Source organism: Pinus tabuliformis, chromosome 1_2 (genome assembly GCF_031772625.1).
Source record: "Pinus tabuliformis cultivar Carrire ecotype Pingquan chromosome 1_2, CPIR1, whole genome shotgun sequence".
Classification (NCBI taxonomy): Eukaryota; Viridiplantae; Streptophyta; class Pinopsida; order Pinales; family Pinaceae; genus Pinus; species Pinus tabuliformis.
Genome location: NC_142298.1, coordinates 395,751,698 through 395,765,486, shown reverse-complemented (window position 1 = coordinate 395,765,486; position 13,789 = coordinate 395,751,698).

The following is a 13,789-nucleotide window of genomic DNA, read 5'->3' as shown; positions in this document are numbered from 1 at the left end:
ACTGACCATTAAGGCATGCCAACTATAAGCTACTGAAAGGGAGTTCCTAAGTCATCTTCCTAGATAGTGAGCTGAAGTCGATAGGAAGTGACCTATCGAAGGAGGGCAATGATGAGTCCCCCATCATCGACATGAAACAAGGAATAAAGTGGAATGATATTCAGGACTGTAGCAATGACTCAAACAATGTATAGGTAAATAACTTCAGATTGGACTTCTCTTGAACATATTGGCGACACGACTCCAAAGTGTGGCATCATCTGACTCAACATGGGACTAAAGGTCCTAATGAAAAAGTGGAATAGTCAAATGAGAGGCAATATGGATCACCCAAACTTGGGAGGACAAGTGACTGAGTGAGGATATCCCAAACCTAACACGAGAGTAGAAGAGTGTCATGTTCAAGAGCGACATGCTGCCTATACAAAGGATGTCTGATCTTCATTTTCCCCCGCTATTTCTGGCGAGTACTCGAATTATTTTTATCACAAGCTTGAAGGGGATAACATATTCTTGTTATGTCAGTTCATTCTTCGAATGAATCCATCCTAGTAAGTTTTACAAGCCCTAAGAAGGAGAAGCTCGGTCTCATCATGATGACTGAGTCTTTCGTTGCAAAATTTTAATGAGCCTGACGTAAGAATAACTTGTTATCTTTTCATGTTTATATAGTTTGAAAAAGAAACGAAAAGGAAAGCTCCATCATGTCCCTTTTCATAATTTGTCCCTCGAACCTGAAAGGGTAGAAAACAATATATGAGGGAACCTCTTTACCATGTTGACTAAGGTGTACATTTTTCGTAAATAGTCAGTCTCAGCCCAGAAAAGGGGTAAACGTATATTGAGGTGATGTCGATTCATTTACTTTAACAATTTCAAAATGATAAGTACTCGACAATCTTTTCAATTTTCGAGAGTCAGAAAAGAGATGAAAGATGACTCCATGGGGGTTCCTTTTTTGTTTATTTAAGGAGTCCAAAAAAGAGATAAAATAAAACTCATAGAATCAGTCAAAAATGATATTTTTTCACATTGAAGGCACCTATAAATGCACAAGAAACACACTCATCACTGATATCGAGAAAATATTACAGAAATATTTGACAAAAATATTTTCAAAACTTATAAATAGGAAAAAGTAATTTCATTTTTTACCATTTTACCAAACTGAGCTCTGAAAGTGCTTTTGTGCCCTAATTTCCTTGATTTTCCAGTGGCTGCTGCGGGAGATTCAGGGTGCCATTTCACGATCTGTCTGCGATAGGTAAGAGCCTCATTCCTGCTCTTGAATTTCATTACTTTTTAAGTAATTTTAACGGTGTATTTTAGGCGAGAAATGAGGATTTTCAAATTTTAGGTTGTCGGTGACCATCGTGGGTATGATCATTGGACCCATGATGGTCGTGCTTGAACCCAAAGTCTCACGCAATGTCATCACACTGTTTTGAAAAACAGGGACGATGGCACCGAGAGTGATTTTTTGAAGTTAAAATCTCTCTTTTAAGCAAAATTTGATGATTTTTATCCATGTAAAAAGCATTAAAAAGTGTTTAAATGTTGTTTTCAGGAGAAATATGGTATTGGAGTGGAAAGAAAGGGGCCATGAGGCTGAGGATTTCTACGCTTCTCAGGATCCAGCATGTATAAATTCTTTTAGGGATTGTGGACTGCTTAATGCTTCTGGATCCTAGGGTTGAGGGCATAGATGGAGTTGCTACCCTATCTGATCAGCATTTGGGATGTAAATCGAGAGATATTCATCATCAAAGGGAAAGAATTGGAACTGGAGGAGATGGAAATCTATTTCATCATGGGATTATCCCGTCGAGGAGAAGCCATTCAACTCTTTGGATCTCGCTAAGGAGGTGAGAGTATCAGGAGTCTAGTCCATAGATACTGTCCTGGAGCCAAGATAACCAATGGAGGTAAGGTGAAGATTGCAACAATCACCAATAACCTCATCCTAAGAAGAATTTTGTTCACCATGGCGCGTGTATCTGACATGCAAGCTTTGCATGAGGCTTCCAAGTCTCAATTTCAGTACGCTATTTCTTTTTTTACCCCCACCATCTTCAACTAGTGTGGAGTTCTTTTGGTGAATATGAAGCGCTAACTGACCAAGGTTAAGCACGGACACCTGAAGCAATTCGGGTTCGGTTCTATACTGGTGAACTTCTTCTTGGAGCGAATACCTCTCTTCTGGTATTCGTGGGCAAAAGTACCACATCGTGCCCCCTGAGATTCGAGGCTCGTGAGATGGAGCCAAATCATGCCTCGAGGAGGCATGGGTCAACATATGCATTATCCACCATAGTTCTTTGCGTGGCTTGAATGCCAGCTGCTGATGGTAGATGATTATGCTTATGCAAGCACAGATTTCAAAGGGGATTTAGATCTACCTCTGCCACCAGGTGAAAAGTGGACCAATGCAGGTAAAAACTTGTTTTTTGAATTTTTTCAAGTTTTATGATTTTTTATGAGAGTGTAAACTAAGAATCAACTTATGATAAATGTGAAGATATGGGACCAGAGAGACGACCAGGCATGTCACTAATAGCATGGCGAGCTACCCATCCGATAGTGGATGTAGACTACGAGGAAGGGGCTGACCAATTAGCTGAGATAGAGCACAATCTGGAGGCAATCACTCGTGGGGTTCCAAATTATGCCACTATCAACGATGTTCCACTGCGTTGGTAGAGACAAATAGTGGGAGTCTCTACGAGATTACATCGGCTTCTAGGCCAACTGATCAAAGCAGTTGCATGCTACCATGAGCACTGTGTAGTTTGAAATATCTTCGAGTCTTTTACACATTTTGCAGGCTTTGAAAGCCAATTGTCTCTAAACACTCTATTTTTTGACATTTTGATGTAAACACTTCGGCAGATGCGATATATATATATATATATATATATATATATATATATGTATATATATATGTATATGTATATCTATATATATATATATGTATATATATATATATATATATATATATATATATATATATATATATATATATGTATATATATATATATGTCTATATATGTCTATATATGTATATACATATATACATATATACATATATATATATATATATATGTATATATATATATATATATATATATATATATGTCTATATATGTCTATATATGTCTATATCTGTATACATACATATATATATATATATGCATTTTTATTTTCTACTTATGTGTCCATAACATGATCAGTTTTACAAATGACGCAAATGTTATCAAGAACAAAATTTTCTAATGCATTAGTTAATGTACTTAAATTATGTGGATTATTTTGATATTTATTGTAATCAAAATTTCTTTCCAGCAATCTAACACGTAGATACGTACGCAATATTTGTGGATTTGTTACTAAATAATGATTATTTAATTGTAACACAACAAGATGTGAATCCCACTTAACAACTAAATCCCTAATGCCAAGAGCAACTGCTTCTGACAAGAGTTCAATAACTACACTATATTCAGCAATATTATTGGTTGTTCGACCAAGGCAGATACCTTGTAAGTTAATCAGCTCACCATTGGGGTCATAAAGTACCCATGCCGCGGAAGATAGGTTATGTGTGCTATGACAAGCACCATCAGCAAAACCAACGTAATGACCTGAAGACATCTGCAAACCGAGCAGAACACAGGGTAAGAAGAAAAACTTATGTCTGCAAAGCAAACAAACACACCAAAAATCAAAACGCACACTAATCAATTAAAACACTTATGTACAAAAGTTATGATATGAATCTCACGCATAATACTTTTTGAGGTACAACCCATTATGGGGTTGTGACAATGCATTTGCCTCATAATCACATAGCTCATAGGAACCTTTATATAAGACACACTTGACAATGTAGGGCCCATGCCACATGGGTTCAAACTTGCCTTCCCCCAACTTATCATTGGCTTGATCGTAAAGAAGGACCAAGTCGCCTTTAGCAAAGGTGCGAGGAGAAACGGTTTGGTCAAAATGAGCTTTGACCCATTTCTTTTGAGCTTCGATAACCATCATAGCGATGTGATGAGTTTCGTCGAGTCTCTCTAGATACAGTGGTCGCTCCTCTTCAAGCGAGGTATTCAGAAGAAGTTCGATAGCTAGCTTAAGTGAAGGGATTTCACATTCGATTGGAATAGTTGCCTCTAAACTGTACACTAGCTGGAATGGAGTGAATCCAGTGGTCATCTTAGTAGAAGTTCTGTAAGCCCAAAGAGCTGAGAATACCATTAAATTCCAATCTTTTCTATGCTTCCCAACAGTACGTTGAAGCATAGTAATAAAAACCTTATTGACTGCTTCAACTTGGCCATAGGGGTATGGATAATATGGGGTCGAGCTATCATGTCGAAGGCCCAACTAAGAAATTAACTCTGCCATCATGTGTTGACAAAAATGTGATCCATGGTCAGTCACGATAGCTTGAAGGACACTGAAATGTGTGATAATGTGGTTAAAAAGGAACTGCGCGGTAGTAATACCGTCAACATTGTATGTGGGCATCGCCTGGCCCATTTCATAAAATAGTCAATGACGACGATAATATAACCATGCCCCTCGGCCCAGTGAGGGTTACATGTCATGAAATCAATGCCCCATTTGGAAAATGGGTCAACGATAATTACTAGGTGTAGGGTTGCCGCTGGGGCAAGTTGCTTGCGGTTGAAAATCTGACATTCATGGCATATTTGGACAACTAGAATGCAATATTTGAAGATAGAATCCCATAAATAATCAGCGTGAAGGATATTCTGAGAAGTGGGATATCCAGACATATGACCACCACAGGCACTAGAGTGGCAATCATTTAGGACCCGCTCAACATCTTCAAGGGTGAGACACCCGCGAAGCACAGAGTCCACACCGACCCAATACAATGTATCATCGATGATCTGATAGGGTTGGGATTGATGCCAGATGTGGCGTCTGTCGGATAAGGTCAACTCAGATCAAAAGTTCTAAGTATGGAGATAAACAATAATGTCTCCATACCAGGGATCAAGACTGATGATCAAAAACAAAGTTTCATCGGGTATCTGCTCAGTGAAATCAGTTGGGATGCTTACAGATGGAAGATCACATATTAACTCAGCAAAGAAGAGCTATTTCTTTGATTTGGCAGTAATAAAATCCAAATCAAACTCTGTAGGATGACGATCCATTTGGAGTATTTTCCCCCCAGCAACTGACGAGTCAGTGTATATGTCATGGGGTTGCAATAAAAAATCATGGTGGTTTTTCGTAAAAGGATATAGTGTCAAAATATTTGAACGACATGAACTACCACCAAAGCAAGCTTCTCGACATGAACATAGCAAGACTTAGTATCAAGAAGATTTCGGCTCAGATAATAAACCACATGCCAATTTCCATCATCGTCGTCCTAAACTAACACCATAGTAATAGTGGTATCAGTTGCAACAAAATACAGGAAGTAATCGCGACAGTAATCGGGGGGATGCAGTAAAGGAGCACTAATTAGGGCTTTCTTTAAAGAATCAAAGGATTCTTGGGAAACTTCATCCCAAATAAAATGGATCCCCTTCTTAAGTAAGCGAGTATAAACTTTGGCAAGTTCGGTGTAATTTGGGACAAATCAACAGAGAAAATTAGATTTTCCTTGCAAACTTTGCAATTGCAGTATTGATGAAGGAGGGGGTAGATTGATTATGGCCTTCAAATTCAAAGGATCAATCCTGATATCTTCACGAGACACAACAAAACCTAAGAGTCAGCCAAACTCTACGCAAAACACACACTTGTGTGGATTGAGATGGATATTGTAATGCCGATAGTGTACAAAGATATCTCTTAAGTGATTTGGATGGTCACGACATTTAGCCAAATGAGCAGGTAAGTCATCGAGGTACGGATGAACAATGTGTCGAATGTCATGGAATGCATAGGAAATTTCTAGTTGAAAGGTAGCACTAACATTCTTCATACAGAAAGGAAGCTTTTTGTAAGAAAAATTACCCTAGGGATAGATAAAGGTTGTTTTATGCTGATTAGGGGGTGAAATGTTAATCTAGTTATAGTTAGAAAACCTGTCCATGAAAGAAAAAATATCACTCCCTACACATTCGTCGATGATTTAGTCGATAAAGGGAGTAGGATAACTGTCCTTAGGACACGCGCGATTGATATCATGTTAATCAACACAAATGCGTATCTTACCCTGCATTTTAGCAACAGGGACGATATTAGATACCCAATCCATCAATGGAATAGGATAAAGGAAACCTGCTTTCAAAATCTTTTCTACTTCTGCTTTTATAACAGCAGCCTTTCGAGAGTGCACAGGGTGAAGTCGTTGTCGAACAGGCTTAGCACTAGGATAAGTTGGGATCTCATGCACCACTATGGTTGGATAAATACCAAACATTTCCTCGTATAACCAAATGAAAACATCTCAGAATTCTTTAAAAAGCTAAGTATAAATCTTGATCTCATCTAGAGAACAAGAAACCCCAATATGGATGTTCTCAACAATCCCTAGTTTAATGGAAATGTCCAGAGGCATCGTAGTAGTAAAGTTTCCCATATTACCCTCCGATAAGACTTCATGTACCCAGATAGGTTTCTGAAGTGGAGGTGTAAGAGAATGAGAAACAAATGCTCCATAACAGGAAGGCATCTCATTGAGGCAAAGGAGAAAGGAAGAATGATGATGTAGAACGTTTCGTGGAACTTCCTCCAGAGACATGACTTCCACAATACTCTCGTTAGTGGGGAATGTATCGTTCAAGGGATCGGAGAATACCAAGAACCAAGCCAAGGGGATGGCACATAAGTGTCCAGGTTCATACTGAAGACAGTATGACTTTTGGGAGCGGCTGTCGAAGCTAAAATAATTTCTTGATAATTTATCTCCAATGGACTTAAATGCATTGCATCACCAAATAAGTCAATTTTATCTTCGGTAAGGATAATCCAAGGATCCGTAGAATTCGATATCATATTGACTGAATGAATATTTGGAGGGGTGACAGTAAAAGTACCCATTAAGGCAGAGTCTTTAAAGAGACTTGTCCCCATGCTCTCGTAAGGAATCTTAGTATTTCCCACATAAGGAATGTTATCGTTGGACAAACCAAAAGAAAAGAAAGACAATTGATCAAACGTGACTATTTTTTCTTCATGAGGAAAACGAAGTACGCAGAACAAAGAAGACACCACACAAAACATGGTGTGAGTCCAGCTTCACCCAAGAAGAAGGTTGTAGTTGAGATTGGCATCTACAACTTCAACTTCTAATTCAACGGTCTTGCCTTCTGATGTAATCGGTAAGTTCGTGAGAATACTTTATGGTCGCAAACCTCTGCCATCGAAGGCTTCCAAGGTGTTCGAATATTGGTTAAGTAGAGGAGAGCCAATGTATTTCCAACACGAAACTCACATGATGCAGGTAGAGGCACCTTCATCAATAATTGTTCTATGAATCATCTTTCCTTTGATAATGACCTGGATCAGAAATGAAATATGATGAGGAATACGAGGTACATGATTCTTTAGATCGAAAGTAACCAGACTCAAATCAGAAGGATTGATAGCATCCATTCTTGTTATGGCATCAACGTTGTTGTGCACAATTTCAACATCAATCTTGGTTTGAATACCATTGAGAGTGTTGGAATCAATGCAGGAATCAACAAAATTTACATTATTAGGGTTGTTGGAATCAGTGCAGGATTCAACGCAGTAACCTGATGTGCTTACCACATCTACCATGTTCTCGTTATTAACCAGATCTGCCACTGCATCACTTGTCCATGAAGTTGAAGGTTGTTTTTTACTCCCTGATCTGGAGATTATGTGCTAGGTTATTCCATCTCCTCTAGCATGCTTGTTGGCTCTCAGTCCCCAACAATCTTAAAGTGTTCTCAAAATGGGAGATGGTCTGTTCTTGGGTAGCCAGGTATCTTGGTGCAAGTTGAGCATCATTTGAAATGATGTTGTGGTTACTAATAACAGCCATGGAATTTATTTTCTCTACTCTGATGTAGAGGGGCTCCCTTTCCTCTTTTTCTACTATTCTCTTCACCTCCTCAGCCCTGGCCTCCTCATGACTCATCCATGATGCAAGGGTCATCAAATGCAAGTCCTCCAACTTTGTGTTGGGGTCCCACACATCCAATTCTGTCAAGGCAAGGTTTTGCTAGTAGAATTGAGATAATTTGACCTTGTCTATGAGGGTGCTCTTGTCACATAGCTCGATAAATTTCCTATAATCTTGGAATGGCATGGTTCCCTACTGTGCCAATATCTTAATTTGAAACTGCATCCATTGATATTTGAGGTATAGTGCATATGATTTGTATGGCAGCCTGCATTGAAGTGCCTCCATGGAGAGGCTTTCCATGGTGGCCAATTGGCTGTCCTTTTCTTGTAACTTCCTCCTCAGCCATGTGTTTTCTGCCTGCAACTATGTTCTCATGGTGTATTATTTATCTCTCAATTCACTCAACTACTTGCCCATCTCTAGGATTTTTTCTTCAATATGGCCCACATCTTCTACTTTATTTGAGTTAGTAATTTGCATCCATTGATGTGTCCTTCCACTTTATCTTTCAAGTTCAAAGAAGAGAGGAACTGCAAATTTTTGTGGTATCACTCTACCTCCGTCAATGAACTTGTGGTAGGAGCCTAGATTTGGCTGTGGGCTAGGCTCCTGCATATCTAGAAAATCTCCCTCAAATTTATTTGGAGAATTTTCCCCTTCCTGTACCTGTGGTGTTTTTTCCTTGCCTTATTTTTTACCTTGTTCTTCTTCCTATACCTCTTCTTGTCTTTCCTATAGCACTGTCAGTGTTTCCTGTACCGATGTTTGGGGACCCTGTAGCAGGCCTTTTCCTTTCTGTTGGAGGGTTACAGGTGTGTTGGTTTGCTTAGATGATGTTGACTTGCTGACAGGTTTCCTGACATAGGTGATGGTAGCCTTTGGGGTTGCTTCTGGTGATGTGACCTTCTCAACCTTCATTCTCATGCACTCTGGCTCCTCCTTCTTGTTTGGTGATTATTCAATTATGATGGGGGCTTTTGTTGGTGTTTGTGGATTCCCCTACTTGATCCTATTTATTCTTCCTGTTTTGAAATAGAGGGGAGTCTGCCTTTGCCTTTTCCTCTTGGAGTTGATGGGTGTGCTCAAGGCATCCAAGGTAGCAGTTGCCTCCTTTCCAATGGGTTCAGGAGACAATATTGGGGATATCTCTTGTTCTTCCAATATTTTTCTTAGGGCTGGTCTCTGCCTTCTGCTCCTCCTCTTATTCTTTTTCTTATTTTTCTTCTTCCTTTATTCTGTCTGTCTATGATTCCTCTTCTTTTTCTTCTTCTTCTGTTTTGTCTGTCTTTGCTTCCTCTTCTTCCTTTTCTTCTTCTTCTATCTCTTCTCCTTCTTCCTCCTATTCTCCTTCCTCTTCCTCCTCTTCAGCACTAGAGGTTGGGGTCCCACCATGTTCAAGGACTTGGGTTTCAAGGAAGGCTTCTCTATCCATGTCTCTAAATGTGGACGAGAGAACAAGAATTATCAATTAGCTCAAGGAATCTTCCATTATTAGATTGATAAGACCATGGTGTGCTAACTACTGGTGTTTCCCCTCTTTCACCTTCTAACTCATGTCCATAATGGACTGTAAAAGGAAATAAGGCACACTGAGCCTTTGGTTTATGGGTATTTTGGCTCTAAATCTCAACTCATGGAGGAGTCTGAATTGGTATCCATAGACTACACTTAGTATCACTTCACAAGAAATGTACTTAAGGATGTGGTAGACCACCTCATCCCAGGGATAGGGAAGGCTCTCCCTTCTGACCCCATTTTTTTCTTCAATTGGCTTTTCATCATTTAGGAATATTTTTTTCTTAGCAAAGGTGTTGCTAGCCTTGTCCTCCTTTCTCCATTGAACCCCTAGAGGAAGGGTTGTCACTCTGCTGATCACATCAAGGTTGATGGTAATGGACATCCCTCTCACCATAGTGGTAGCACTTATTCTTGCTTGAGGGTTTAGTGCCATGGAAAAATAACGGGTTATATCATCATTTTATCCCTTAAGCAACTCAAAAAAGCCTAACCAGTGATGCTTCCTGAAGATATATACCACAGGGGGACGAAGCTGAATTCTTGATGTGTCTATGGGTTCTCTTCTATTGAATCCCCATCCCATTTTATTCTCTGGTTTTAGCTAAGTGCAATAGGTTTTGTAGGATAGCTCCAATATCGATTTTAGGGTGGCTGAGAGCTTAACCTTTTTATTGGATGACTATAATTTATACAATTCCTTATAGCCACATAAATTTTGTTATATAGCCCCAAACTCTGTCTAATTCCCAAGGTAACTGTAATTACTAAAAGAGTGCAGAGTTATCAGCTATCATAGCATGAACAGAGGAGAGAATCAAGATGGGCCACTTACTTCTCACTGTAATGATTGGGATTATAACAATTGATGACCAAGTTGACCCTAGGCATCCCCTTGCAGACTTCCTATGGAATTCCAGTGTTTCATGTAGCTTCCTGTAGGCTTATGTGTTTCCTGTAGCTGTTTCCTATAGTTGTCTCTTGTAGGATGGCAAGAGTAGGGTTCGACTTTTGATGGCTTCCCGAGCTGGTCCCTATCTCCTTGATTTCGAAATGAGAAAAAAGGTGCATGAAAGTTTGGGGTTTTATGCTATTTATGGTCAAGGCTTGGAGTGTTGTGCTGGATGGCAGTGGTACGAGATTTCCTAATTGGGAACGTTGGCCCATTGTTGGTGATTATTCACTTGCCCCTCGTAATCATCACCCGCTCTCTCTTAACTAATTTGACCACATTTTTAATTGATTCCCATTGATGTGACACTCTGACGTGGCATCTTGACTAAAATTCCACTTTTTTATCACACGTTGAGGGTGTCCAAGTTAACTGGCCACCTACAACTTATAAAAATACATTCCTTCGACATTTATACATTTTCCATTATATCATACTTAGGGAAGAGTTGGGTAAGTTTTCATACATGTGCCTACCTTTTTTTGATCGATGCATGTTGGAGTATTTTTCTTATGTGTTGCTGCTAAGGGAAGTGCTCCTTTGCTCTCTTCCTGTGTATTTATTCCTGCTTGTCTATTCATGTGTGCAAGTGCTTGATATCTCTTTGTTTTTGTTGCTATTGTGGAGCCTGGCTAGGAGAAATAAGGTGTTCAAAGATGATGGTACTCCTCCTTACTCTTGTTGGGAAGAAAATCTAAGGCTCAGGCTAGTTGCAGTAATGGAACAGGTTGCTACAAGATATTCTGTATCTGCTACGAGAGATCATGTAGCTGCTACGGGAGATCCTGTAGCTGCTACAAGAGATCTTGTAGCTACTATGGGAGATCCTGTAACTGATATAGGAGATCCTGTAGCTGCGATAGGAGATCATATAGTTGCCTCTTTTCTTCCTTTTACAATGATTTGTTTTCAAAGGGATGTTGGGTAGTGGTGTAGGGGTTGGAGGATGATGGAAGAGCTCTGATGGAGTAGTGAATGGTTGAGGCAAGGGAGGACATGTCCTCTATTTTTTTCATTATATTTTGGACATTTTCCTGTGTTTTTTCTTGAATGAGACAAAGCTAGGTATGGGTATGGTGATTTGGACCAGGGATGCATGGATGATGGGTGAGTGGTTTGATGAAGTGTAAGGTCCATAATCAACCTAGAATAGGCATGCATGATGATTTTCTTATATGGTCCCCTTTCCTATAGAATTTTAGGACATCCTATAGTGCTACATGATCTTCTTGTAGTAGCTACAGGACATCCTGTAGCAAGCCATAAAATGCAAAAAGAAAATGATTTTTGATGCCTGAAAATGGATATGAGTGGTAGGGACATGGTTGGCATGGATGAGATGGAGTTGATGGAGGGAGAAATGGAATGAAACTTGGCATGTTGTCCCTGTAGCTCTGCATCTTTCACTACCTTCAAAACCTACAAAATCACAGAATTTATTAGTGGACAGGTTTGAGTTCCCTGCCATGGTATTATTTTTGTTTTTTTCTCTTCTTTTCTCTTTTTTTTTTTTGAAAGACACATAGGCTGCCTCAAGAGAGGTTTTCAACCTGCCTGCCTGCCCTGGGCACCTCAAGGGAGGTTTTCACCCAAGGATATTTTTATTTTTATTTTGTTTTCACTCCTGGGTTGCCTCAAGGAGGTTTCCAACCCAATATTTGGCCTCAGATGCCTCATAGAGGTTTTCATCCATGCCTCTTATTGTTTTTTCTTTTTTTTCACAAATAAAAAATAATTTTCAAGAATTGTGTGACTTGGAAGCTAGGACACTTCCAATCACATTTACCTCCTTACTAATGGTGCTGATGAACTCCTCCCTAGACAAAGGTCTTTTGTAATCTTTCAATCTGTATCCATTGACAAGCAAGGGAATACCTTCCTCATCAATGGTCTTGATTTGAATAGCCCCATTATCATGGCACTTCTTTATTAGGTATGGGCCTAACCACCTTGTTATCAATTTTCCTTTGAAGTCCTTGAACCTGGAGTCATATAGCAGAGCCCAATCCCCTTCTTCAAAAATCTTGTTCTTGATGTTCTTGTCATGCCAAACCTTCCTCTGTACTTGGGTAAATTCAGTGTGCAGGAGGGTCTGCATCCTAAATTCATCGAGACCATTCAGCTGGAGCAACCTCTCCTGATGTGCCTTTGTAACATCCAAATCCAACTATATTTCCATTCTCAAGGTGTTGTACTCAAACTCAATGGAGAGCAAAGCCTTCTTTCCATATACCAAGTCATAAGGGGTGAAACCAGTGGTTGTCTTCCAGGTTGTATTATAGGCCCAAATGGCCTCCACAAGTCTATCATCCCAATATTTTATGCTTCTACTCACAATCTTGGTGAGGGTTCCTTCCAATGGTCTGTTGGTGACCTCTACTTGTCCATTGGCCTGAGGATGATAGGTAGTTGAATTCCTATGTTTTATCCCATGCTGCCTCAACAAATTTTCGATTAGATGTGATGTGAATTGAGATCCCTGATCAATGACTAGTTCTCTATGGTACCCAAACTTTTAGAATACATTCTCCCTTTAGAACTCATCCACTTTTTCCTTTGTTGCTACCTTAACAGCCTTAGTCTCAGGCCACTTTATCAAATAATCAATGCATACAATTATGTATTTTTTCTGCCCTGATGGTGGATCAATGGGCCCAATGAAATCCATGCCCCACTTGTCAAATGACTCTAGAGCCACTTGAGGTTGCAAGGGAATTTAATCCTTGGGAATAGTTTTTCCCATCCTCTAGCACTGATCAAATTGACTGGTGTATCTTGTAGTATCTTGGTGGAGAGTGGGCCAGTAGTAGTTGACTTGCAGTACCTTGAAAGTTGTCCTCTTGGCTACAAAGTGGCCTCCACAAGGCCCATCATGACAGGTTAGAAGGATGTCAAAGACTTCTTCCTCCTTGACACACCTCCTCAAAAGTTGATCTGGGCCTAGCTTGAAGATATTGCCCCCAATCCAAGTGAATGGGATGCTTTTCCTTACAATTCTGCTCTTCTACCTGGATGACAATGGGATGCTTTTCCTTACAATTCTGCTCTTCTACCTGGATGACAGATTTGGAGGGAACTTTGCAGCAACTAGGTAGTTGGCTATGTCAGCAAACCATGGAGAGAGAACTGAAATAGAAAATAAATGCTCATCTGGTAGCTGATCATCAACCATTCCTTCCTCACCTACAAGCAAAGCAAGTCTAGACAAAAAATCTGCAACTACATTTTCTCTA